We start from the raw sequence: 27,479 nt of genomic DNA, 5'->3' as shown, positions 1-27,479 counted from the left end.
CTGCTGCTCATGTTTCATTGCCTTCCGGGGCTCGAACGCGGATGGCGGTCAGCTTCCCCACTGCCCCCGCCAGCCCCCGCCAAGCCCACACGCCAATGGCAAAATTCTGCCCCTGATGTTGGTGAAGAGGGCAAGGTGTGCCTTTGCCTTTTACGGCGCCTCGGTTAATGTCAGGTGGTCCATCTGGTTTATTCTTTTTCAACTTTTTTGTAGCGGGTTGATACAGCTGAGTGGCCCACAGGGTAAAGTCAACCACATTGTTGTGACTTTGTCTCATTTATTCCAGACTGGATAAGGATGTCAGATTTCATCCCCTAAAGAGCAAATAAATACAATGAGTTTTAATGACAAAACAGTAGTCTCATGGCCACGTTTGCTGAGACCAGTTTTTTTTTCCAGATTTATTAATTAATTGAATTTAAATTCCATAAGATGCTGTGGTGAGATTTAAACCCACGGCTGCAAATTATTCATCCCAGTATTATCACTCGCCCAGTAATTACGCCTACAGCATTGAAACCTCCGGCTGTCACATCATTTGAAGAGTGTTCCTCTGGGTGTAGTCACACCTGTTCTTGCTTCTGTGCCAAAAGACCAAGTGGCAACTGAGTAAAAATAGAACACCTATATGAGCCATCTTTACACACAGCACAGACTCTCTGGATCACGGGCGTATTTCAACAGGTAGGTGACAATACCTTTTAAAATCGCACCTTTGGTATATTGTCAGGATATTCTTGTCATATTGGACATAGTCTTTACTAAGTCACATCGTATTGATCCCTTTCACAAAATTACGCGGAGAGCAGAATTTAGAATAATGCAAAATAGTACAGGTGAAAAGTGATATGTGTGATCAAACTTGTTCTTTCAGTCTGTCTCAGATATAAATTGTGAAGCTATTGGACAGGTCAACGCATGTCATAAAATAATAATCATAGCATCATATGCTGAAGTCAGTAAAATTACATCCTGAATTTATCTGATTTCATGAAGAGGAACAGGGATGGTTCAAATTTTCAAAGGAAATGATTAACAGGGACGGTTCAATGTGCATCTGTTTCAAACTAAACGAGTTACTCATTGAAACTGTTCGGAGTTCAAACATGGAGCAGCTGTGTCAGACAGAGCAGGACGGAATGAGCATCATGAGAATCACTGGCTGAGATACTGCAGGCTGCCAGGGAGTGGTGTATAAAATAGATTAAACACAAAGCCAAAGAGAAGGAAAGAAGGAACGAAATTGTATTTCAACCACTCCATTCATAATCAATAGCAACTTTCCTGATCAGTAGTGTCTGTCACAAACAGGTTTGTCAAACCCATGGAATAAAAGGGACATTGGCAGCATGGATAAGAAGTTGCCTAAGTGACAGGAAATAGAGGGTTAATTTAAAAGTTTGCTTTTTGGTCTAGAAGAATGTGTCTAGTGCTGTTTCCAGGAGTTAATGTTTGGATAAAACCTTTCCTTGATCTATATTAATGATCCAGACTGGGTTCAGTAGGGCACAATTTCAAAATTTGCAAATGATACAACAGTTGACAGTGTTGTGAACTGTGAAGAGGATGGTGATAATCTTCAAAAAGTCAAAATAGGGTGCTGAAATGGGTGAACATGTGACAGGTGGAGTGTAAAGCAGAGAAGTGTTCAGTGATTTATTTTGAAAGCAAGAGTGAGAAGAGGGAAAACCTTAGGAATGTGTGAACATATTGGAAAGAATGCAGAAAACATTTACACAAATGGCTCCAGGTATGCGAGACTTCAGTTATGTGGAAGAATGTTCCAATAATACTAGTAGCAGTTAGAATGGGCGAATGAAATCATTTCTGAACTGATTTTCCAGTAGAAAGTGCCAATAATACTGCTCATCGGGCCAGTAATACTGGTAGACCAGGTGTTACAACTAGCACTGGTCCAAATTGGTTATTTTTCCAATTTATGTGGTTGTCTTTATTGCTGGTGTGCTTATATTTATTGCTTATCATTTATTTATCACATTTATTGCTGGTACAGACTCAAGTGAGCATCAACACTGATGTCAATAACTGGAAGAATGCAGTCCCTTTCCAGTGTGTATTTTTGTGGATGCAAACACTTAAGATGAATAAGGGTGATTCTGCAGATTTGGAGTTCAGACAAAACACTCAGATTAAAAGTATGTGCAAAAGTTATGCAAATGCTGTTGTGAAAAATGTCCAACCATGCAAAATTAAAATTTATAATTGATCTCGGACAAAAAAAAACAGGATAATGTCAGTAAAAGCTGCACCAACTTTATTGCTGGAAAAATAAACAAATGCACATCGTCACTACACTGATTGATTTTGGGCCGATTTTGCTTTTCGGTTCAGATCCATGATCTACAATGCGATACAACTTTTCAGCCTGCTCAGCTCCCTCGAGACCTCCACTTTGTTTAACCCCTTCTTCTTCAAATGATGGGTGAAACATGCTGCAGGTGGGGAGGGAAGAGGAAAAACATAAGCATTGACACATTGAAACCGTTAAAGTCACAACTGAAGTCACAACTGAGATAGAAACAACATCTATTGTAGAGAGAGATACGAACACACGAATTAGGAGCAGGATTAGGCCACTTGTCCCTTTGAGCCTGCACTGCCATTCAATGAGGTCATGGCTGATCTGATTATAACCTCAACTCCACATTCATGCCTACCCCCGATAACCTTTCATCCTCTTGCTTGTCAAGAATATACCTTAAAACTATTAAAAGACTCTGCCTCCACCGAGTTTTGAGGAAGAGGATTCCAAAGACTTACAACCTCCTGAGAGTAAAAAAATCTTCATCTCCGTCTTTCTTATTGCACAGCTAACGGTAAATGCTGAGTTGCTCAAATCCAGAGGGAAACTTGAGACAACTGCCAGAGCTAGTTTTGCAATTTGTATATTTTGAGATGCGGGCTTTGAATTCAGTAGTAATACAACCATTGAGTTTTATAAGTTTTTACAAAGTTAGATTGAACATTTATTAGAAAGAGGAATCATTTTAAGCACATACATATGTCTACAAATTATTGCTATAATAACTTCTAAATCCCCTAATTAATCTAGCTCCCAGCTACACCTCCGTCAAGGCAACAGTAACACTTTAAAAGACCCAGGCAAAGAAACTTGATACCCTGAACAATCCAATTCACAGTGATAAAAACAAAAAATAAAAAATAAAAAATACCTGGAAAAACTCAGCAGGTCTGGCAGCATTGGCGGAGAAGAGTACAGTTGACGTTTCGGGTCCTCATGACCCTTCATCAGAACAAAGTAAAAATAGGAGAGGGGTGAAATATAAGCTAGTTTAAGGTGGGGGGGGGTGGGGGGGGTGGTTGTTGGGACAAGCAAGCAGTGAAAGGAGGAGATAACCGAAAGCTGTCACAGACAAAAGTACAAAGAGGTGTTGAAGGAGGTCATATTATCAAAAAGAATGTGCTAATTAAGAATGGACAGCAGGACAAGGAAGGTAGCTCTAGTAGGGGGTAGGGTGAAATAAGACTAAAAGGGCATAAAAGGTATAGTTAAATGATCGGTGGAATACATTAAAAATACTGGAAATAGGTGGGAAAAGAAAAATCTATATAAATTATTGGAAAAAACAAGGAGGAGGGGGAAGAAACGGAAAGGGGGTAGGGATGGAGGAGGCAGTATTAGATCTAAAATTGTTGAACTCAATATTCAGTCCGGAAGGCTGTAAAGTACCTAGTTCGAAGATGAGGTGCTGTTCCTCCAGTTTGCATTGAGCTTCACTGGGACAATACAGCAAGCCAAGGACAGACATGTGGGCAAGAGAGCAGGGTGGAGTGTTAGAATAGCAAGCGACAGGGAGGTCTGGGTAATGCTTGTGGACAGACCGAAGGTGTTCTGCAAAGCGGTCACCCAGTCTGCGTTTGGTCTCTCCAATGTAGAGGAAACTGCATTGGGAGCAACTAATGCAGTAGACTAAGTTGAAGGAAATACAAGTGAAATGCTGCTTCACTTCAAAGGAGTGTTTTTCAATTCAAAGTGAGATTTTTTTAACTTTAGTTTGTTGCAGGCAGTAGCTTGTTGTACAGAAGCTGAAGGCTTTTCACACTTGTTAGATCTTAAAATGCCTATCGTTACACACTGCCTTCGTTCCTTTGTACATAATTTCCCCTTTGAATGCAAATTCCCTATTGTTTCACTAGGTCTTTGGATGTTTCCTTTCTAACAATAAAAATCTCTCCTGGTACTAATTTTACCAGTAATCTTTGGGTAAAATAGATAGTGGGCAGAATTTTTCACTCGGCGGGAGCCCGACCTTTTCGAGCAGGAAATGACACGTGTTGATGTCGGCTGAGCGTGCCGACGTCACCACGCACTGATGATATTTTGTGAGGCGGGTGCATGAGAGAGACAGAGGAGTGCCCGCCTTAATTAAAAGGCCAGTTAAGGCCCTTGACACACCAATTATCGCGAGTTTACGTAGCCTGTGTGAATTTTCAGCTGTCGCACGGGCACAACGGGCAGGTCACAATTTGCAAAGGCTCATCCACGGGTGGGATAAGAAGGGTCAGCAGCATTGTCAATATGAGTTGTGAGGAGTTATGGAGATCATGTGAACAGGATTTAGTGAACAGGACAACTTCATCTCAATTCAGTGCTGCATTCTGAGCATTTCTAGGCTTCATTTCAGGACTCATTGGTGTCTTCCAGGCCCCTGGAAGGTTCAGAAGGTGTGGATCCTTCCGGGAATCAGGCAACTTTCCATAACCCTGGTAATGGGGATTGCAGTCTTCCCTGCTGGTACCACCTGTGAGGAGGGAGGGGCAAAAGCAGGAGGGGGCCAGGTGTCTCATTGCAGCTTCCTGGGGAGCGACCTGTGAGAGGAGAGGCGCAAACAAGGGGGGCAGGACCAGCTGGTAGTCCAAGGTAGAAAGGGCCACAGAAGACACCACTTTCCTGCTGCCAGGGTTTACAGGCGACGAAGCAGCTAACTCAATATGTCCGAGGTGCAATGCCGAAGGAGGCTCTGCCTCTCAAAGGGGACCATGACCTCAATTTGTCACAGGATTGGGCCTGAGATCAGCTCCAACTGTGTGGACGGACACCCCATGCCAGTGGCTTGGAAGGTCACAGTGGCCCTCAACCTCTATGCCTCCAGCTCTTTCCAGGGGTCAGTGGGGGATCTGTGTGGAGCCTCCCAATCAGCTGCCCACAGTTGCATCAAGCTGGTAACAGATGCACTGTTCAGGTTTGCATTACTATGTGGACGAGACCAGCCAGGCCAAGCAAGCCAGAGGCTTTGCAGCGATTGCTGGATTCCCCCGCATCTAGGGTGCCATCAGCTGCACACATGTGGCCACCAAGGTGCCAGTGGGTGAGCCAGGTGCCTTTGTCAACAGGTAGTATGATGAACTTGCAGGTAGTATGTGACCACAGGATGCAGATTCAGCAAGTCTGTGCAAGGTACTCTGGCAGCTCACGTGACGCTTACATCCTGAGACACTCCCAGATGTCGAGGCTCTTCAGTGCTTCAACCCGACTGGATGGATGGCTGCGGGCTGTCCCCTGAAAAGATGGCTCATGACGCCTCCCTGCCACCTAAGAACAGAGGCTGAGCAGTGGTACAACATGAGCCATGCCAAGGGCGGTGGTAGAGAGAACCATAGGTCTTCTCAAGATGTGCTTCCGATACCTGGACCATTCAGGGGGAGCACTGCAATAACCCCCAGAGTGGGTGTCACTAATAGTGGTTGCATGCTGTGCTCTACACAATCTGGCACTGGCAAGCGGGGACCCAGTGGCGGAAGAGGATGTTGACGCTGCTGCGCAGGCCTCAGGTGATGAGCCCAGTAGCAAGTCCAAGGACATGCACAGTGAGGAGAACACTGAGAGCATGTACACTGACCTGAGTAACCTCTAGGGATGCAGGAACACCCAGGAAGCTTTGATCCAACGCTCCTTCTGCTAGCCCAACAAATAAGAACCACCACCACATGCCAGGGCTACTGGCTCCAGACTCAATCCCAGAAAGGAACATTTCCTTGGCCACTAACATACACTCTGTGTCTGTGCAATAAGGTCTCAGGAGATACGCATCCATCATCGCAGAATAGCCTACCCTGCACCTACAGAACAAATAAAGCATACAGAGGCCAATGACATAAAGTAAAATCTCATTTAATTGTGCATTTGAAACATATCTGAAATGAACATTAACCGATGTTCTTTATCACACCATTAAAAATGTTAAAGTGAAATGGGGGGACAAAATATCACCTGTGATAAGGCCGTCTTATTCTTAAGATGCTTTACGTTTACATTTGCGAGTGCAATGTCCTGGTGCCCCCCCTCGCTGGTACTGGCGATGGAGACATCCTGCTGACTCTGCTGCCTTGTTGGCCTTGATGATCTTGGCGGGCATCCTCTGGCCAGTGGAGCCTGTGCTGGGCCCGCCTGGGAGAGAGTGGTCAGTGCCGGGGCTGGCATCTCCCCAGTCACCGCAGCCTCATCAGATGCCACAGTCACTGGCAGAGAGGCGGAGGAGCTGCTGGCATCTGAGAGGAGCCTGCAGAGATGACAGGCAGCTTCTGCGCCAACCTGAGGTCGCTTTGGACCTCCCTGCTCACCAATGATGGACAGGCACCCAGCTAGGATCCCTAGGGACCCCTAATTGTGTCCCTGGAGTAGCTTCTCCATGACAGTCACCATGATCTCCATAGAGGAGGCATTGCGCTTGGCCATGAGGGTCAATGCAGAGGTCATACTCCATAGGAACTCCTCCCAAATGGAGACAATGGCACGCATTCCCTCATGTATCTCCACCAGATTCTCCTGCAAATCCCGCTGGACCTCCAGCATCTGCCGCCTAATGAACGACTCCAGAGGCCCATCATTAGCCAGTGACTGAGCATTGTCCTGATCTCCAGCCCACTGCAGCCCCCTGGGCACTCTCTGCCTCCGTCTGTACCTCAAGCGAGTGTGAAGTGCCCTCACGAATATGCACCAAGACACTAGATGGAGACTTATGCCACCGAGGTGCTGGTATCTGTGCTGCTGCCTGCTTGACAGAGAGGGTGTGACGCAGCATGGTGTTCCTCCAGGGTCAGGGGTGGGCCTTCAGTCTCCTCATAATGAACACTGCTGGTGAACCTAAAATGGAGAAGAAGAACATATCATTAGTTTAAGTCATGACACTGTCACTGTGTGTGCCAGGCACTCGGGTGAGACAACAGATATCTGCATCATGGCGCCCTCATCATTCGATTATCAATGGGGGCTCCTGTTTCGAGGCTTATATCAATATAGAGACTACACCAGAATTGTTGCAATGGCCAACATTTTCACCTCAGTGCACTGCACTCTTACCATCGTCTGGTACTCCAACCTCACTGCAGCTAGTTGATCGAGGTGCACAGCGTCTCTCCTGCTCCAGTGCCTCCTGCTCATAGCATGTCAGGATTAGGAGCTGTGGGGGTCCCCCACCAGTCCGCAACCTCTCAATATTGTTATGGGATGTCTTCTCCTGAAAGGATAGAGGAGCATTGATTAGTCCACCCTGTAAATGCATCGCCATTACAGACTGGCCAACCCCAACTGAGGAACACCTGGCAGTGCTCAGCCGATTCGTGGCCCTTGAGCTGCAAGGCACTCGGTCCACGCAGCCAGGGCTCACCCTCTTAGCCAGCTCCGGCGTCATTGCAGTTGCCATTCACACTCTGTCACCTCTCAGATCCACGGTGGCGTTACCAGCCCCTAGCTGTTTTGCACACTGACACATGCAACACGGTGCTTACCCTTCCCAATTGCAGCAGATCGTTGAAGCGCTTCTGGTGCTACACTCATGTGCACATCGCTACATCGTGGCTGCTGGATGCCACCTCCACCCAGGCCTTTTCGGTGAGGTGCAGGGGCCTCCTCCTCCTCTCTTTGGGGACAAGGGTTTCCCTCCTGGCTGCCACCTCATCAGAGAAACACGGGGCCAAAGGCCACGGGAACCTTCCCTGTCATGTCCAACCGCACTGGAATCCATCTTCACTTCAGTGTCCATCCCTGGCAGCCTTCCAGGGGTTGCTTGGGCCACTTTTGAATCAGCCGCCATGTCGCCATTGGACCCAGCGGACCTCATGCCCCCACCCCTGCCTGCCCCTTCTCAGAGCTTCCCCAGCCGCCTTTCATGCTGGGTGGGCCCTAATTGGCCCACCAATGTGAAACTGTGGTGCCGTGCCAATTGCAGGCGGTGGTCGGCTTTCTGACTGTCCGCACCCACTCCCGCCGAGCCCGCATGCCAAGGGGAAAATTCTGCCCACTGTTTCTGAACTTCACCTGGCTTGGTGACATATGTCACCCCTCCTTTTATAACAGTCTGGGCTGATTTATCTAAAGATGTGAATGTTCCCTTTAACCCTTACATTTCTAAACTTTCCCCATGTTTATGTACTTAACATTTCAAACCTAGTTTATCTTCTAATACAACAAAGCCTTCAGATCAGCTGCCTTTAATCCAATTAAATCCCTCACACACACACACAGACATATATAGACACGATATTACTATTTTACAATAGTTTCCAATAACATTATTATATCTTCCTGACATCTTAAATGGGTGACCCCTTATTTTTAAACAGTGCCTCCTGGTTCTAGATTCTCCCATAAGAGGAAATGTCCTTTCTACATCCACCTTGTCAAGCCCCCTCAAGATCTTATATGTTTCAATCAAGTCGCCTCTTACTCTTCTAAACTCTAAGGGATACAAGCCTAGCCTGTCCAGCCTTTCCTCATTAGTCTAGTAAACCTTCTCTGAACTGCTTCCAACACATTTACATCCTTCCTTAAATAAGAAGACCACAGTACTGTAGATGTGCTCCCACCAACGCCCTGTAAAACTGAAGCATTCAATATTCAGTATTCAGTTCCCCTTGCAATATGTGATAACATTCTATTAGCTTTGCTAATTATTTGCTGTACCTGCATACTCAACTTTTGTGATTCATGCACCCAGATCTCTCTGCATCTCTTGGCTCTGCAATCTCACCATTTAGATATTATGCTTCCTTTTTATTCTTCCTACCAAAATGGACAATTTCAAATTTTCCCACATGATATTCCATTTGCCAGATCTTTGCCCACTCACCTAACCCATCTACAATCACTTAACCCATCTACCCCTTTTGTAGCCTCCTTCTATCCTCTTCAAAGCTTACTTTCCTACCTATCTTTGTGTCGTCAATTTATTTAGCAACCATACATTCAGTCCCTTCATCCAAATCATTTATATAAATTGTAGAGTTGAGGCCACAGCACTGATCGCTGTAGCACACCATTTGTTACATTTTGCCAACCAGAAAATGACCCATTTATGCCTAATCTACCATTCCTGTTAGTTAGCCATACCAATATTTACCCCCAACACCATGAGCTTTTATTTTCTTTGGTACCTGAACAAACACCTTCTGCAAATCTAAGCACAGTACATCCACCAGTTCCCCTTTATCTACAGCGCATGTTACTTCTTCAAAGAACTCTAATAAATTGACATAACATGATTTCCCTTTCATAAAACCATGTTGACTCTGCCTGATAACCTTGAATTGATATAAGTGCCCTGTTATAGTGTCTTTAATAACAATAATTTTCCCCGTGACAGGTGTTAAGCTGCAGTTTCCTGGTTTCTGTTTCCTTCCCATTTTGAATAAAGGAGTTACATTCACTATTTTCCAATCTGATGGAACCTTCTCTGAATCTAGTGAATTTTAGAAAATTAAAACCAACGCATCAACTACCTGACTGGTCACTTCTTTTAAGATGCTAGAATGAAATCCATCAGGATCCAGGGGCTTGTCAATCCACAAACTCAACAATTTACTAAGTAACACTTCCCTGGTCATTGTTATTTTCTTGAGCTCCTCCCTCTCTTCCAGTTCCTGGGATGTTACTTGTATTCTCTATAGTGAAGACCAACGCAAACTACCTGTTCAATGAATCTGCCATCTCCTTATTTTCCATTATTAATTCCCAAGGTTCACTTTCTATAGGACCAATGCTTACTTTGTTAACTCTTCTCTCTTTTAAACATCTGTAGAATCACTTACTATCTGTCTTTATGTTTCTAGCTAGCTTTCCCTTGTGCCCTAATTTCTCCATCTTTATAAATCTTTTAGTCATTCTTTACTGTTTTTTATAGTCTGTCCAATCTTCTGACCTGCTACCCAAAGTTGCGCAATGATATGCTTTTTCTTACTATCTTTAACTCTTTTAGTTAACCAGAGATGGTGGGTCCTTTCCTTGGAATTTTTCTTTCTTGTTGGAATGTATCTATTTTGTATATTCTGAAATATTGTCTTAAATGTCTGCCACTGCATCTCTGTTGACCTATCCTTTACCTTAAATTGCCTGTTCACTATTGCTAGTTCTGCTTTCACACCCTCATAATTGCCTTTATTTAAGTTTAAAATATTAGTCTGAGACATAGGCCAGGATTTTTCCTGTGTTGGGCAGGCTTGGCGGAAGTGGGCAGGGGCAGTCGCAGAGCCAACCGCCGCTCGCGATCGGCTCCGCACCAACATTTTAAGCTAGCAGGCCAATTAAGGCCCGCACAGTGTAATACGAGAGCACAGCACTACCTGTGAGGGTGGGGGAAGGAGGGAGAGTCAGGTCCAGCGCTCTATCGCGCATGCGCGTGCAAGTGTGCTTCAACCTCCCTGAGGTACGAAGCTGGCTCAGGGAGACTGAGGCGCTTTTTGAAGAAATTATTAAAAACATTAAAAATTGAATGAAACTTGTCCCCTCATGTGACCGTGTCATTTGAGATGGGGCATGTTTTTATTTTTCAAAACATTTTTAAATTCAATTTGTCAAAGCTTTAGGAAACCCCATCCCGCTCGTGGATGAGGTTTCCTAAAAAATGCAAAGGCCACTTGGCCTTATCGCCTGCCTGCCACCATTAGGTTGGACGGGCAGCATACATTTCAAGTTAATGAGGTCTTAATAGGCCTTTTAATTATCAGCGAGAGCGCAGCCAACTCTGGCGCATGCCCGCTGAACAAAATATCGCGTGACTGCGCGATGAGGACAGGGTGCACACCCAACGTCATCACACCTCATTTCACATTCCGGTGTGTCGGGCCAGCCCCCGCGTGCTGAATGTAAAATCCTGGCCATAGTCTTCTCTCACTCAAACGGAATGTAAAATTGAATCATAATATGGTCACTGCTACCTCAGGGCACATTCACCATGAGGTAATTAATTAGACCTATCTCATTGCTCAATACCAGATATAGCACAGTGTAGTCCCTAGCTGGCTCCAGAATGTGCTGTTCTAAGAAAATATCCCGAAAATTCCACAAATTCTTCATCTAAGCTACCTTTGCCCATCTGATTTCTCAAGTCTATATGTAGATTAAAATCCTCCATGATAATCACTGTACCTTTCTGACAAGCTCCCATTAGTCCTTCTTTGATACCCCATCCTACCATATGGTTACTGTTAGGGAGCCTGTACACCGCTCCTACAAGTGCCTTCTTGCTGTTATTGTTCCTCATCTCTAACCAAACTGCTTCTACATCCTGGTTTCCTGAACTTAAGTCATCCCTCTCTAATGTGCTAATATCATCTTTAATTAACACAGCCACCCCTCTACCTTTTCGTAGCCCCCTGTCCTTCCTAAATGTCACATATCCTTCAATATTCAGGCTCCAATCTATGTCATCCTGCAGCCATGTCATTGTAATGGCTATTAGCTCATACATATTTATCTCTATTAACACTGTCAGTTCATCTGCTTTGTTTTGAGTGCTATGTGCATTCAGATACAGAGCCAAGGTTTTGTCCTTTTATTATGTTTATAACCCCTAGCCTTATGTGCTGATTTACTCTTAGATTTGTACTTTCTGTCCCTTCCTGTCACAGTCTGTTTATCATTTCCCATATTAATACCTTCCTCTCTTGTCTTGTGTGTACTCTTTGATTTACCACATCTTCCCAAATTTGATCCCTTGCCCACACTAATTAGTTTAAAGCCCTCCCTACTTCCCGAGTTATGCACCTTGCAAGAACACAGGTCCCAGCATGCTTCAGGTGTGGACCATCCCAATGTTACAGCCCCTAATGTCCCCAGTGATGCCAGTGTCCCACAAACTGGAACCCACTTCTCCCACACCAGTCTTTGAGCCACAAACTCATCTTTCTAATCTTATTTGGCCTCTGCCAATTTACACATGGGTCAGGTAACAATCCAGAGATTATTACTTTGAGGTTCTGCTTCTTAATTTGGTGCTGAGCTCCTGATACTGACTATGCAGAACCTCTTTCCTCATCTTGTCTATGTCATTGGTACCTACATGGACCATGACCATTGGATCCTTCCCCACCCACTGTAAGTTCATCCCCAGTCCTAAGCAGATATCCCAAACCCTGGCACTGGGCAGATAACACAGCCTTCTGGACTCTTGATCTTTGTTGCAGAGAACAGTGTCAATCCCCCTCACTATACTGTCTCGTACTACCACTATATTCCTTTTAGCTACCCCGCCTCCCCCAACCCCCTCACAGGTTGGATGGATTCCTGTACCATGATGCCATGGCCAGCCTGCTCATCCACCTTGCAGTCCTCACCTTCGTCCACACAGGTCGCAAGAATCTTGTACCTATTTGACAATTGTCAAGTCTGAGGCTCCTTCACTATTGTCTGCTTGGTCCCTTTACCTGCCTCACTCATGGTCGCATCCTCCTGTCCCTTAATGCTGAACAAAACAGATGACCCTATTCTAAGATGTATGGCCAGCTTCTGAAACAAAGTGTCCAGGTATTTCCCACCCTCCCTTATGTTTGGCAGTGTCTGATGTTAAGTTTTCAGGTCAATAATCCTAATCCGAATTCCTCTAGCTGCTTACACTTTCTGCAGACTTGTTTGTCCTGGGTCACTTTGGTGTCCAAAAGCTGCCAAATTCCACAGGTGCAGTCTAACACCTGTCCTTACATTATTACTTATATTTTTTAATTCACTGAATTTATTACTTTCTTAATTAACTTAGAATAATTCCCATGTATACTACAATGTAAATTGCTTATTAAATGCAGCAACACCTACAACAAAAAGTTATGTTTCTTAATTACACGGTTATGTGCTTTCAGGATTAATTTTAATTATTTTATTGTTTTATTTATTTTACTGTAAAGCTTTAATTCTTTTTATTGATAGATGTACCTTAATACCAGTGTCCTAAGCTAGCTATTAACTCAGTCCCTTACACTAAGCATTTAATGGTTAATCAACTTGTTAGCTGGAGCTGGGGCCCAGAGAGGGAGAAACAGTGCCAGTTGCTACATTGAGGGTGGGCAGGAATGGAGGCTGATGGGGTGTAGCATCCAGTTTCGGCATGGCGGAGTAGGGAACCTGCTGCATCTGTTTGGCAAGTCTGCGCTCAACCCCAGGGGAATTCAGCTGGTGGGCGGATAGGCAAACCCAGTGTTAAAGATTAATGGAATTAAAATGAATAACAAAAGTCAGGGATTGAGATCATGAATAATCAGCGAGGGATGAGAGAGAGGCATTCATTGATGTTCGGTGAAGTGAAATTGACAGCGAGTGTCATATGGTTCCAGTTCAAGTGGGTTGAGAAGTACTGGTGGCTACTCAGAAACTGGGAGTCCCTACTGGACTTCTGATGAGCCCAGTAGAATTGCTAGTTCATTGGTCACTTCCAGTAAGATCCACCTGAGACGTGATACACACCAGTTTGTGCCTGTTCACGATTGAACTGGTCGGACCTGCTTTCTCCCTTTTCTGTGTTGGCAAAGCTGTCCACTGTAAGGAAAGAAATTGGAGAGGATATTTGATAGAGGTGTTCAAAATCATGAGGGGTGGGAGCAAGGAAGGTAGTGGAAACTGTTCCCATTGGTGGAAGTTTTGAGAACCAGAGGACACCGATTTAAATGTCTTTGGGAAAAAGAAGCAGTGGGACTAGCTGCGTAGCACTTACAGAAGGCTGGCACACACACCACTGGCTGAATGGCCACCCTCTGTGCTGTAATCATTCCATGGTTCTATGAATCAAGGAATATAACTCACACAAGTTAACATAGCAAGAAAACAATATTAGAAAAATATAATAACACAAATGACTGCAAAGTTCTGCAGTCAGGATCTCCATGCCCGATTGGGACAGGCTTGTTCGGTTGCAAGATCGCAAAATATCATGAGAAGGCCCTGGCGTGTTTCCTACTGATGTAAAACCAAGAAGCAATTGTCTTCTCCCTCCGTCAATGGCAGGCTGCGTTTCCAACCGCCAAACATCATGCAAAGGGAGGAGTGGTACCCTCAAGACCAGGGGGGTGGCAGGGCCCCATTCGCATGTAGAGGATGGTCCCCAGCGAGCCTTTATTTGTAGGCGCCTCACTAGACCCAGGGTCTAGAGATGGCGCAAGTGCTACATGCAGATGAGTGAGAACCAGTGTGGCTGATGCCTGCGCTTGTCAAGGGAACTGGCCACTCACATATGCCACATTCTGCAGGATTTCATACCACAGGGACTTGGAAGGCATCCACTGCCTGTGGCTCCCCCAAATACTGAAGTCTTTGGCCCGAGGTTCCTTTCCTACAATCTGTGCTACCTTGCATCACCTCCATCCCCAACACAGCCCCGCCCCCCCCCCGCCCCCACCCCCCCCCCCAACCCCCTGCCAGCCCCACACGATTCAGTGGCAGTGAAAGTAACCGTCGTGCTCAATTTCTATGGCAGTGGCTCCATCCAGGGCTGCATTAGAGACCTGTGCAGGGTCTCACAAGCCTCCAGCCGCAACACACTTCGTCAAATTCGACCGAGATCAGGGAGCCAGGAAGCAAGAGCGTTGGGAATTGTTGAGGTTTCTGGTCTGCCACAGGTGCACGGTGCTATCGACTGCACTCACGTGGCTCTTAAATCTCCATGGCAACAAGCAGTCAAACATGTGAACTGCAAAGTCTTCCATTCGCTCAGTGTTCAGCTGGTCTGTGAACGTAACATACAGATCATGCAGGTATGAGCAAGATACCTCGGAAGCATCTACGACTCGTACATCCTCAGTAGGTGCCAGATCCCTGACAGCTTCGAGGGTTCACACAGGCTGCAGGGTTAGCTCCCCAGGGACAAGGGCTATGCACAGAGGACATGGCTGATAGTACACGTGTGGCGGCCTCAGAGTCCTGGAGAGAGAAGGTACAATGAGGCTCATGCTGCGCCCCAGAGTTTGATGGGGAACACCATTGGATTCTGGTGCCTTGACAGATCGAGAGGAGCTCCCCATTCCAGTACACTCCCTAGAGGGTGTCACGCATCATTGTGGTTTGCTGCGCGTTATACAAACTGGCGATGCAAAGGGGTGATGAGCAGATGGAAAAGCTGCACATCTCCTCTGATGAGGAGGAAGCAGATGGATGAAGATGATGAGGCCCTGGAAGGTGAGGATGCAGGTGAAGAGGTCATTGCACTGGCCAGAAGAGGCAGACGTGCTCATGAAGCCCTCATTGCCACCACATTCCATGAGGAGGATGATGAGATGCAGTGAAGACACTCCTGAGATCATCTTATTGCAGCTGGGAAGGTCTGACACCTGTCTGGCTGAGGGCAGCGCACATACGCTCTGTGAAGAGGCTCACATCATGGAGATGCTGCTGAGATACAGCAGGCACATAGACTTTAACTGCACTTGATCCTTTGGCAGGCTTCATCCTGTTCCCTTCAGCACCACACATTCACCTGTCAGGAATGCTGATGAGATGGGGGCAGCCCCACCTCTAAGGTGCTGAGGGCACATGGAGAACATCATGGAACCCTGTGATGCTTGGGTACGAGATTCTTTCAGCAAACATAATCCACACTCAAGGTGCAGACATCACTGATCTGGAAAGTGACTTTGAAACGGGACAATCACTGTGGTCAGAATGTTACACACTGCACAGAGGAGAGGCCTTGGACTGCGACACTTGTCTTCAGTTTGTGCAGGAACCAAGGGGTGAAATCATCCGAGATTTGCACCAAGTGCAGTAGCGGGTGGGAAAAGCAACATTTTACCTGCCGGCTACAATGGCGGCTTCTCACACCGTATCATCCCAAACCTGCCACATTAATTACGCATTCCCAGGAAACACGCCGTTTCCATGGCAGGCGGGCTCTCATTCACCTGCCACGCCATCACCTCACTGCTTCATCATGCCGGCGCCATACTTAAAGTGTAGCCATGCGCAAACCTTTCAGTGCTTCTAGCCCGGGACTTCTACACAGAAGACATGGCCCCAAAACGCAATAAGACTGCAGCCACCAGATTCAATGACCCGTCCCTCGAGCACCTTTTGGAAACAGTGGAGGCCCGCCATGACTTTCTCTACCCCTACTCTGGCTCAGGATGGGCAGCAACATCACCAATCCGGCTTGGGAGGCGGTGGCAGTGGTGGTCAGCACCAACACTCTGCAAAAGAGGACAGCCACCCAATGCCGCAAGAGGATGAACAATCTCCTTTGCTCCACCAGGGTAAGTCACTCGTCTCATCACTCTCAACTCACACACTCACAAACCCATCACACATCCACAGGGATCTCACTCACTGCCAGTTGAAGGGACATCACCATTCACTCTCTCACAAAAACCTTCATTGTCCTCAGCTCGTCCGTGGGACCACTCACCAAACAGGCCAGGCATACTTATCATCTGGCCTAGCAGGCGTCCTAATACACTATCTCCATCTCTGTTCATGCAGGATAAGCAAGCACAGGACAAGAGGAAGAGGTCGCAGACTGGTGGAGAAATGCCTGAAATCCAGGTCCACACAGACTTTGAGAACAGAACCATCCAGCTGGCCGGCGAGGATCTGGACCGGTCCTGTGCTGTCGGTGAGGTCAGCGCTGCTCTACCAAGTGAGAATGCAGCAGTGCAACATCCATGAGACAACGAACTGTGATTGATGTGTCCTGTTTCACAGGCCACTGCCACGCACTAATTATCTCTCTTGTTTTCGCAAACACATCTGGGAAGCAGCCAACGGAGTCCAGGACCCGGGGCCTCCAATTAAGCCCCCAAGGCACCTCTGAAGAGGAATCTGAAGTGACCCTCCTTGAAATCCCACCACAGCGCTCACCCACACCCTCCACTAGTGCAGAGACACACACCTCGGTGGGACCTAGCTTTAGAGTAGCCTCGGGATCACAATCTGGTGAGCATGTCACACTTTCTGATCCACAGCAGGTGGAGGCAGGGACTTCCCAGGTCCCTGGAACTCACTGGACTGCTGGAGGCCAGAAATTTGCTGAGTCCCAGTCAGATGACGAGCCTCTGGACTCAGTCATGTCACAGTTGCTGGATCTGCAAAGGCAAGTTCGGGAACATCAGGAAGGGATGTCCGTTGCACTCCTCAGATTGTAAGGCACGATGGAGGAGTCTGCCGTCTTCAAGTTGAGGTGATGCGCTGACTGGACAATGCACCAAGGTCAACACTAGTGGAATGGTAGCCGCCATGGAGACCTTGGTCCAGGACATCATTCCTGCATTGCTGCGTGGGCTGAACTCCATCACTGATGCTATAGTTGGCATCCAACAGTATGTACACTAGAGGGGTGTGGTGCAGCTCAATCTCACTCAAGTTACCCCTTCTCTTCAAGGAGTCAGCCATGGACCCTTGGGCACCCATAGGGAGGAGGATCAGCAGGTGAACACAACAGGCCCATCCACCCAGGTGACACTGGGAGTGTCAACCCATCTGAATCCCCTCTTCCTGTGACCCCAGCAGCTCTAGTTCCATAGCTCGAGGAGGATGCCACTGCCAAAAAGCAGGAGCCCAAAAACAAGCTGGGGCCATCCAGATCTCAGCCCTCCAGAGAAAGCCCACCAAAGGCATCACAGGCAGGGTGTAGCATTCAGCAGGCTGTCTCCACCTCCTCTGTGGATGTCCAGGGAACACCGAGATGTAGCAGAAGGGTTAAAAAGGTTAGGAAGATGTAGTTGCACAGCCTGGGCATGGGTGTTAATCTTTTGTAAATAATTTTCACTATCATAAATAACCTTGTACATAATTTTCATGAATGCCCTCACAAATATGGTGTCTGCAATCTTATGGATGCATTTGTAGGTAGAGGATTGTGTTATCCCACAGAGGGCATCAGTGGAGCCCTGAAAAGAGCCTCTGGCGTAATAATTGAGCACTGCGGTCACTTTTACAGCTACTGGCAGTGGATGTCCTCCATGTCATCATGGCGCCAAATCCTGCAGCAGGTGGCAGGTATTACCACCCAGTTCACTAGACATGCACAGTCTTCAGCGACACTGGTTCTCGGTCATATGCAGGAATGAAAGGCAGCGTTTATAGACCCTAGGTCTAGCTAGGTGGCGACCATGGCTCACTGTCGCTCTTCGGCAGCGTGTGTGGGAGCCCCAGCTGCCTCTTCTTCCAGAGGGTGCTGTTCCTCCCTCTGCACAGCCAGGCGCCTCTGTCGCTCTCTTCTCCGTCATCTTTGCTCTCTGTACGCCACAAGGCATGCGGCTAGTTCACCAGGCTTCATGCTCCTGATGTACTCCTCCAGCAGGACGAAAGAGAGAGATGTGTGGGTTAGCTTGGGTATTCTAAGAACCACACTTGGTTAAGTCTGAGGCCCCTTAATGCACCCTGGAGAGTGCTGGCCACTGCTTGGATGGCCAGAGTTTAGTGTGCTGCATGGCTGCCCAAAACCTCACCTACCTCCGCCTCACTCCACCTGACCAATTGGTGGCAGCTTTGCCCATTGGGCTGCATGCTGTGCTCTCAGCTCAGGCACATTCTCCTAACCCGCACTGCAAGGCTGCACTGTTAGCTTGAACCATGAGGGAGACTGGTCCAAACTGGGATGATGACATTGCAAGGGGCTGTGAGCGCCTCCAGCAGTGACTGCTCCATGGCCAGCTTTAGCAAGGAGATTGCAGAGCAGTTGGACAACTGGGCACATTATACAGTCTACTAAAACACTCATTAGTTTGCAGTCTGTGCCTGAGGTGTGAAAAGCTCTGGAGCATTTGGTGGCATTCATGCATCTATGTTGCTTCAGTGGGTAGATAAGCTACTGACTCAACTCCATGAATGTCAATGTGGCTGTGTCTCAGCTACAGAGGGATGGTCACTTTATCCAGGGTTTCCCTCATGCATGGCCACTTCCCTCCCCACCATCTCGCACGTGCTTGTGCATTACTTTCAACTGCAAAGCGGCCCTTGCCCAGCCCCAACACGCCTCAACTACAGGGAAGCGCTTGTGCCCCCCCACCCCACCAAAGTTGCTTCATCCGGAAGGCATCCCTTGCGCATCCCCCTTGCCACAACCTGCACCCCCTGCACTGCACCCCACGTCGCCTCAGTCTCAGGGCAGCCCTTGCACCCCTCCCCAGAGTTGCCTCGACCTTGAAATCCAACAGGCGGTCCTCATGAGCACTGCGCAATGTTACTGTGCACTCACCTCCGTGTTGACCTCAACGTGCAGCCCACCAAGTGCATGCCTTATATATGCTGTTGTGAAACATGTCAGCGTGATGTGGGTGGATGATCCAACGGGGAGAGGCAGGGGTATGAGCCTGGTGGGCTGGCCTTACACTGATATGCTGATGTATTATAATGAGGTTCCTGGAAACGCAGCCCCCCCCATTGACGGGCTGAACAGACGATTGCAAGCTGCTTTCACAATGTCTTGAAATTGATTTTTGGCCTTCTCTCCATATTGTCTGCTCATGTTACCAAACACACCGACGTCAGCCAACACGGAAAATTCTGCCCAAGGTTTTACATCTGATTTCCATGAATACTGCTCATCATAACAAAGAGCCATACACAAGGAGACAGGATTGGGACAGTATTTACAATCATCAGCATTCTGTACAAGTGATTAACACCCCTGCCCATGCTGTGCAACTGCATCTCCTTAACCTTTCTTATGCTGCCACAATGATTTGGTGCTTCCCCAAAATCCACAGCGGAGGTGGAGGTGGCCTGCTGACTGCTACACCCTGTTATCAGTGATGATCTTGGTGGGCGTCCTCAGGAGGACTAAGACCTGGAGAGCTCCATCTTACTTTTGGGGTCAGGAAATGTGGCAGTTGCACCCTTCTCAGCCTGAGAGCAGGAGCTGATGGGGTTGCAGAAAGAGGGGATTCATTTCGGCTAGTCACTACCGAAGTCACATGGGTGGATAGCCCTGTGATGTCAGGCTGCTGGCCCTCCTCCCTATGGGTGCCCAAGGACTCCTGGCTGATTCCTTGAGGAGAAAAAAGGCAGCTGGACTGAGACCAAGATGGCCCACCCCCCTCTCGTGTTGACACTGATGGGTGCCAGCAAGTGCCTCAGGGATGGGGTGTGTCATGATAATAACTGATTGTGGTTGTGGGCTCCAGTATTAGATACCATATGTTACTCTGGATGATATATGGGGTCACCTGACCTGGGGGAGTTGAAGGTCAGATAGCACATGCTGGAGCCTGTCTTGATAAAGTTCAGACACTGCAGATATGTGTTCACGTTAGGAAAATGTGTTTTCAATAAAGTACAATGTTGACAGCCTGTGGACATCATTAAAAAAAGAAACAAGAAGCAAGAAATGGCATCAGAAATAAACTTCACGCAACAACGGAGGTTCTGAAACCACCGACAGCTTAATTTGGAGGGCAATCTCACCGAAAACTGGAGGAGGTTCCGGCAGCAATTTGAGCTGTACACCCACAGCGATGGGCAGTGATAAAGAGACCCTCAGGTACTGTCTTCCATCTTTCTTCATGTAGAAAAAGACCTAGAAATCTATAACACATTCATGCTTGAAAGTGATGAGAAACAAAATGACTTGAAAGAAATAATGGAAAAATTCGAAGCCTGCTGCAGCCCTAAGAAGAACATCACGTATGAAAGATACCATTTTTTTACGGGCACGCAAGACAGTAACAACATTAGTCAGTACGTAACTGAGCTGAGAAAATGAGCTAAATTGTGTGAATTTGGAGAGCTTGAAGAATTACTCACCCGAGATAGAATAATTTGCTGGATCGTAAATGACTCTCTGAGAAAACGGCTTTTGAGAGAAGTTGATCTCAGGCTGGAGAAAACAATAAATATCTGCAGAGTGGCAGAAACAATGAAATGTCAAATTAAACAGATGACAAGCTGCACATGGTCAAGCAGTTAGATGCAGTTAAACAGAAACAGCCCCGGGAATAAACAAATAGACAGACTGAAGGTAAAAAGAAGAAAATTGCTAATAAAACATTTAAATGCAGCCAGTGTGGAACAGAGCATTTACCATGTAATTGTCCAGCCTACAGAAAGCAGTGCAAGAACTGTGATAAACCAAATCACCTCGCTAAGGTGTGTAAATCGAAGAAAGTGCACATGATTGCAGAGGCAGACACTGAAACTGAACTTTTCGTTGGTGCAGTAACAACAAATTCCAAAGAAGACGAATGGGAGGTTGATTTAAAAATTGTCAACATGATGGTTAGTTTCAAGCTTGACACAGGTACACAAGCAAATCTCATTCCAAAAGCCTGTATCGTAAGATAGGCAAAGAAAAACAGCTAACTAAAACAAAAATGAAGCTGTCTACTTATACAGGTGAAAGAATAGCTGTGGAAGGCAAATGCACACTTAAAGTGAACTAGAAAAAACAGCCTCAAGCATTTCCATTCAAAGTGGTGAAAACTGGTGCAAAACCCATTCTTGGAATCAAAACTTGTGAAAACCTAAAGCTAATCAAGAGGATAATGACTGTCATCGCTGTGACATCCTGAGTGAGCATAAAGATGCATTCCAGGGGATTGGTTGCCTAAAAGGAGAGCACACCATTTTTATGACCAATGCAGTTGGTACAGCGGGATTATTTCGCTCAACCCATAGATTTAACCAAAAGACCAGGCAAAGCATTTTCACCTTACAAATTCAAAATGAGGTTCTTTTCACTGTGGAGCCAGTTGGAGGCTTACAGCTGCCTTTTGATCTCACATTGCCTCTGCCCTGCACACCTGAAAACTACCAGCCCCATTGAATGCTAATTCTCATTGTATCAACGTCCTCTTCGAACTTCACCTTTTAACAATGAAACCCTTTTACAATACCAATTTTATTAGTAATATAGGAACATGGCTTGATATTTGCTGGAAAGGCATCAAGTTTTCACCCCACTTCTTGAATGCTTTATTCAAAAAATGCAAATAAGCGCTACCTCTCTTCCATATCAAAACTAGTACATATCAAAGCACCCAGGCTAGCTGGTTTTAATCCAGTTAAGACATACCCACAGACCAAACCTCGGTTTTAAAAGAAAAAATATTTTCCAAAATATTATATACATTAATGATTTCATGACACCATCAAGATTGGCGAAACTGTGACACCCAAAATACACCCATCCAGGAAAATACCAGTAATGCTGAGAGATTAACTGAAAGCAGAGTTGGACAGAATGGAGAAACTTCACATCATCAAAAAAACTGAAGCAGCAAAGTGGGTTAATCCGATTGTAACTGTAGAAAAATCAGATGGAAATCTATGAGTCTGTCTGGATCCCAGAGACCTAAACCAGGCAGTACAAAGAGAACATTACTAGCTTCCTACAGTAGAGCAGATCACATGTAAGCTAGCTGATCCTAAACACTATTTAGTCTTGGATGTGAATTCAGGCTTCTGGCAGGTCAAACTGGATGAACTCAGCTCCTATCTCTGTACCTTCAACACACCATAAGGGTGATACAGGTTCTTATGCTTACCTTTTGGTCTGAATTCATCTCCGGAGGTGTTCCACAGAACAGTGAAGCAGCAGTTTGAAGGGTTAGAGTGTATGGGTACCTATATCAATGATGTGCTGGTCTGGGAAGCCTCATGAGAAGAACATGACCACAGACTGAGGCAGGTGCTGGCTAGAGCTAGGGAAAAGAACCTCAAGTTGAAGAAGGAAAAGTGCAACATAGGTCTTCATGAAATCAAGTACTTGGGACATGTGCTAACAAGTGAAGTAGTGAAGCCGGACCAGAGTAAAATCGAAGTAGTCATGAACATGCCACTCCCAGAATGTAAGAAAGACTTGGAGAGGTTTTTAGGAATGGTGACCTATCTTGGGAACTTCATTTTGAACAGGTCAAACCTGACAGCACCTCTCAGAGAACTTCTACAAAATAATGTGGAATGGCACAGGGCACAAAGTCACCAGGAAGCTTTGACCAGTCTGAAGAGAACACTGACCTAGGCACCAGTGTTAAAGTATTACAATGTCAGTCAGCCAGTCGAGGTCTCATTGGATACTTCAAAAACTGGTCTGGGAGTTGATCTCTTGCAAATGAGGCACCAGTGACATACGCTTCAAAGGCAATGACTGAAACAGAGCAGCAGTACGTCCAAATAGAGAAAGAAATGCTCACAATTATGTTTGGCCCAGAACACTTTCATCAGTCTCCCTATGGCAAAGACACAGAGGTAGAGTCTGATCATGAGCCTTTGGAAGCTATACTTAAAAAGCCCTTGAACTGTGCACCTCCAAGAATCCAAAGATTACTAACGCGTCTGCAAAAGTACTAGGTCAGAGTTAAATACAAACCGGGCAAGGAAACACTCTGTCACATGCATATCTACCCATCATGGAGGTTGAGGATAAAGAAATGGAAGCACAGGTCCACATGCTGACAAAGAACTTACCTGTGGCTGTAACCAAACTGGATGAGATCAGGGAAGTGACCAAGAATGACACCACCCTGAGAAAACTGCAGCAGATTGTGCAAACTGTCTGGCCCACACACCGGAGCCGAGACCCTTCTGCTGTACAAGAGCACTAGAACTTCAGTGAGCAACTTCATGTAGCAGTAGGAATATATTTCAAGGGAGAAAAGATCATAATTCCTGCAACACTGAGGAAAGAAATGCTGCAGCGCATACATGAAAGTCACGTCGACATGGAAAGATTGCTGGAGAAGACATCGGGATGTAATGTTTTGGCGTGGAATTGGAGCGCAAATCGGTGAAATGGTGAATGCGTGTGCAGTGTGCCAGAAGCACAGTGAATCACTGCAAAAAGAACCACTTCAACCACACAGGGTTCCAGAGAGGCCCTGGCAGAAAATTGGAGTGGACTTGTTCACATTTGACAACAGTGAGTACCTGCTCACAGTAGATTATTACTCAAAGTTTTTTGAATCTGTGCTGCTGAGAAATGTTGGTAAGACCATTACTATAATAAATTATTTAAAATCAATTTTTGCTCACCAAGGCATACCTAAAGTGCTCATCTCAGACAAAGGTCCACAATTCTGAGGCACTGAGTTTCGCAAATTTGCACAGGACTGAGAGTTTTGCCACAGCACATCAAGTCCCAAATACCCATAATCTAATGGAATGGTGGAACATACCGTGCAGCCCTTAAAACACCTGTTGAAAAGGGCAAAGGCGGATGGAAGAGACCCCTACTTGGCTCTGCTGGATTTCAGGAATACTCCATTGGAGAGCATAGGATTATCTCCAGCACAGCTCCTGATGGGGAGAAGACAAGACTAAGAACTAAGATTCAAACTGCGCTCCAACTGTTATTTCATCAGACAGTGAGCTACAGTGTGCAGGACCTGCTCAAATTGAGACAGCAGAGGCAGAAACAGTACTTTGATCAAGGCACCCAACCTCTGCCTGGCCTGGACATGGGAGAGACAGTGAGGATTCAGTATGAAGGGATCTGGAATTGTGCTGTTGTCACAGGTATCGTAGGAGAACCAAGGTCTTACATAGTACAGACTGCAGGCAGGCAGCAGTACAGGAGTAGCCAGAAATACTTATGGAAAACAAATGAAAAGCAACTCTGCTTTGAACCACAAAGTGTAGCTGGAGATCAAAAGCCACAATGCACCAGTGAAGCAACAGATAACCAGACAAAGCCTGAGAATCCTGAAAACTATCCAAAGGGTGATAATGACACAGTGCTGGAGAAGGCCTCTTGTCCTTCAAAATCACCTCAGTCACGATTCAGAACATCCAGTTTGTTGTAGGGTGACCGGGTTGTACCATTTGTAGTACAGTTGATCTGCAGACAACTTTCTAAGTGGAAACATTAAGTTTATTTACAATAAACAGCAGCAACTACACGTGTCCTTTCAACTCCAACTCTATCTCTATACTGACTAGAGGTAGCCCACATTACTCTACTATTGGTTACTGCAGATCATGTATCTTCCCTAACACGTATTATTCTTAAAGTTACATTACACACTAAATAAAACTATTATTACCACATTTCTCTCCATCAGCTTTATATATTATATTTGCAAGTACATATTTTTCAAGACAACATAATATTTACGCAGGGTAACGAATTTACAAGTTCAGTCTTTCAGGTGGTTTCCTGGTACATGTGGAACGTCGCAGCTCCACAACCTCCCACTCTCTGTCAGGGACCTCCTTTTCCGGAGTTGCCTGAACATCAGGTGCTTCAGTGGGCACTTGTAGTTCTGTATCTTAAATTCTTACAGGAATATCAGACATGTCAATCCTGGGTTGAGTATCCTCAATAGGAAACGGAGACCTGGTCATTGTCACTCGTGGAACCAAATCTTGGTGATTTGTCTTTTTGTCCCCTAAATGCTCCACATGTTTATGGATGATCTGGCCTTCCACCTCTACATGGTAATATAGAGGTCCAGTCACCACATTATTACACCCGGTAACCAATTTGGTCCTTCCCTGAAGTTTTTTACACATACCGGCTCTCCCACAGTAAATTTCCTCTCATAACTATGCCAGCCATGTCTAGTTTTCTGGCTTCCCTGACTCCTTTCCACCTTCCCCTTTAAATTCAGCATTATTAAGCTCAATCTCATCCTGAGATGACATTTCAACAATAACTCCACAGGTGTGACACCTGTTGTTGTGTGAGGAGTAGTCCTGTAATGAAAAAGAAAACGAGCTGGCTTCATTGCCAACGAATCACCAGTTAGCTTTTTCATGCCAGCCTTGAATGTTTGAACTGCCCTTTCAGCCAGTCTGTTTGAGGAAGGGTGGTGTGGTGCAGCTTTCACATGACTGATGCCGTTGAGGCTGATTAACTGTTGAAACTCAGCACTCGTAAATACAGTGCTGTTATCGGAAATGATTACTTCTGGTAGTCCGTGAATGGCAAAACTCTGACATAGTTTCTCAATTGTCGATGTTGGTGACTTCACCTCATACATGCCCAACCATTTTGAATGGGCATCAACAATGAGCAGAATAATTGTTCCCAGGAAAGGTCCAATGTAACTGCACCCAGGGTCTACCTGGCCATGCCCATGGGTGTAACAGAGCTGTCACTGGCAAGGTTTGCAGTTGCTGACAGTGCACACAGTGCTTTACTAAACTCTCTATTTCGCCATCCATTCCTGGCCACCATAGACAGCTACATGCTATGGTCTTCATTCGGGTAATCCCTGAATTGGAGCTGTGTAGTTCAACTAAAAGAGGCTTCCTCCCCTTTGGAGGAACTATCACTCATGCTCCCCACATTAAGTTGCCATTCTGACTGGTTATTTCATGCCTTCTGTTGAAGTACAGTTTCATTTCAGCAGATATGGGCTCCTGTGACCAACCATGTAGCACTTCTTCTCCTACTTGAGACAGGACTGGGTCCTGACTTGTCCAGTCTCTGATCTATCGAGCACAGACTGGTGAGGGATCTAAGAAATTTAACAGCAAAACAAGTTCCTGTAGAACTAGGAGGTGCTCATCATTTTCTTGGAAAGGCAAATGACTAAGGGCATTGGCGCTTGCGATTGGATTGCCAGGCCTATGTACGAAAGTGTAAATTGTATGCTGCCAGAATAAGGCCCATCATTGTATTCTTACTGAGGCTATGAGTGGTATAGCCTTGTCCTCACTAAACAATCCTCACAATGGTTTGTGGTCTGAAACAATAGTAAAATGGCAGCCGTGTCCATACTGGTGACATTTCTTTACACCAGAGATGATGGACAGGCCTTCTTTTCCCATCTGTGAGTATCCCTTTTCCACTATGGTGAGCATCCTTAATGTGAACCTATAGGCCGTTCTGTGCCATTGTCAATCTGATGAGGGACCACTGCTCTCACTCCATAGGGAGATGCATCACATGTCAGCACCAATTCGTTTGTCTGGTCATAATGCACTAGTAGATTGGGCGAGTGCGACAATTGTATCACCTTCATGAGAGCTTTTTTCTGGGGCATCTCCCAAGACCAACATTGGTTCTTTTTGACTGGAGAATGCAGGGGGGATCAGCTCTGTAGACAAATTGGGTAAGAACTGCTCATAATGGTTGATCATCCCTCGGAATGGTTTGAGCTCTGAGGTGCTCTTTGGTGCAGGTGCCTCCCTTATGGATTTCACTTTCTCCTTAGCCGGGTGGAGGCCCTGTGAATCTATCCAGTGGCCCAAATAGATTACCTCCCTCGCTTGGAACGTGCACTTTTCTTTTTTTCAACACTCTCCAGCTTGCAAGAAATGTTTTAAGACTTCTTCTAAGTTTGTCAAATGCTCTTTTTCAGTGAAT

General features: G+C 46.1%; 1 protein-coding gene across 1 annotated transcript in view; it reads left to right on the top strand.

Annotated features, from left to right (window-relative positions):
* The first annotated feature begins 541 nt into the window (after window positions 1–541).
* Window positions 542–27,479, top strand: part of LOC121272622 (alpha-1,4-N-acetylglucosaminyltransferase-like) — a 79,977-nt gene continuing 53,039 nt past the window's right edge. Inside the window, exon 1 of the mRNA XM_041179304.1 lies at window positions 542–684. The gene's annotated coding sequence lies outside the window, so the exon portion shown is untranslated. The remainder of the gene's footprint in view (window positions 685–27,479) is intronic.

The sequence above is a fragment of the Carcharodon carcharias genome, chromosome 2, assembly GCF_017639515.1.
Source record: "Carcharodon carcharias isolate sCarCar2 chromosome 2, sCarCar2.pri, whole genome shotgun sequence".
In the NCBI taxonomy this organism is placed as follows: Eukaryota; Metazoa; Chordata; class Chondrichthyes; order Lamniformes; family Lamnidae; genus Carcharodon; species Carcharodon carcharias.
Note: the sequence above shows the minus strand (reverse complement) of the source record. Positions and strands in the feature narration are given on the sequence as shown.